The sequence below is a fragment of the Poecilia formosa genome, unplaced genomic scaffold (assembly GCF_000485575.1).
Source record: "Poecilia formosa unplaced genomic scaffold, Poecilia_formosa-5.1.2 Scaffold696, whole genome shotgun sequence".
Lineage (NCBI taxonomy): Eukaryota > Metazoa > Chordata > Actinopteri > Cyprinodontiformes > Poeciliidae > Poecilia > Poecilia formosa.
In genome coordinates, this window is record NW_006800635.1 from 168,776 (window position 1) to 170,386 (window position 1,611).

General features: G+C 36.7%; 1 protein-coding gene across 1 annotated transcript in view; it reads left to right on the forward strand.

Annotated features, from left to right (window-relative positions):
- Nucleotides 1-1,611, forward strand: part of LOC103130923 (uncharacterized) — a 39,001-nt gene that overhangs the window by 29,565 nt on the left and 7,825 nt on the right. The window lies entirely within an intron of this gene.

Below are 1,611 nucleotides of genomic sequence, written 5' to 3' on the forward strand. Positions count from 1 at the left end.
CATAAATATCTATACAAAAAGTAATAGTATATTTGATATACTATGTACAAAAGGAAATATAGTGGGGTATCATGTTAAATGTTCCTATCTGACTCTTTTTTTTTGAGACAAAAATTAATGCTAGCTTTCTTAAATATTTTAGGAAAAGGATCAGACTGTAGATAAGAGTTGGACTGTAGGAAATATATTTATAACCAATTAACAGAACACACTGAAAACCACTCAATGCAAGACAACTAATACACATTTCAGTTGTAATTTCACTAAAATAATGTTAAATATCTTGGACAAGCTTAATTATTTTATATGAAATGAAACATTCAAATTATGTGATTATCTTACATTTAATTGAGATTATTCAATAACTAAAAATGTTTTTTTCATTTTTGATTTAAGGAAAAGCTTTTACAAAGTTACAATATAGAAGTCTTAACGTTTTTAATATTTTGATTCTAGACGCTTGAGAGGAGTGATTCCCAGCACACGCAGAAGTCATCCAAAGGTAAGGCTGATCTTTTATGTAGGTGTTCGGAGGGGTTGCAGTCAGCTCTTGTTCCAGGGACATATTTTGGTAGTAATCGGTCTACCTCTGGGGCTCCCATGTCGTGCAGTATTGTAGCCGCAATAAAACACCACATTTCTCCCATTTGTACCTGGAAGACGTCGGATGTAGATGAAGTGTCTGTGCAAGGTTGCAAATTGGCGGAATATATTGCTGGAGAAAGACCAAGCAGAGCCTCAAAGCCAGAGTTGTGCAAGTTGGTTCAAAATCAGACTATTTTTGGTCAAAACTGGAAAGTACAAATTGGTCATATGGTTCAGAGGAAATTTGATCTCAACCAGGAGGGGGAACTTTATGAACTCTTACAAATGTATTTGAGAGATGGAATGTGCATCTTTCGTCTTCATGAAGCAACAACCTTGGTTGTCCACCATGGAGAGTACTTTGCAGTTGTAGACTTTGGAACACGGAATTCAGAGGGATTAGCATCAGAATCTGGTACACCTGTAGTGGTGTTTAACACAAGCTTATTTGATTTAATGGTTCACTTTAACAAACTTGGGGAATCATTAAATGCAACTGAATATGCAATCCATGCCATTTCTGTAAAAGAGATGTGCAGTAATATTGACACATCTGGAGCACTGAATGAGGACACACACTCTACCAATGCATGCCATGCTTCAAGTAGCCATGTTGCATCATTCAGTGGGTCATTTCATCAGGGTGCTGATCGCTTTGAATATGGTGGATTGCAATGTGCACCCATTAGTCTTGTTGCTTTAACAAAGCACACACTGAAAAGCATTTTTTCATGGAATACTGACACATTGGATAATGTTGTGGTTTTAGGTGATGTGCTGTACACATCTTTGCATGACAGCAATTTAATCAGTGGTGGACATGAGCTTCTTTCTATTCCAGACTTGCCTAAAAATATTCATGTTGATGGACAGCATTTTGAATGTCTTTATGGAGAGTGTGTTTCTGGAGATGTGGATATATTGGGAGGAGAGTTAATTGAAAAGGGTGTTCTTACTACTCTCTGGGATGGATTGAATAAGATGTGTGGGAAGTATGAAACCTGCTTCATTACACTATGTGGCAGT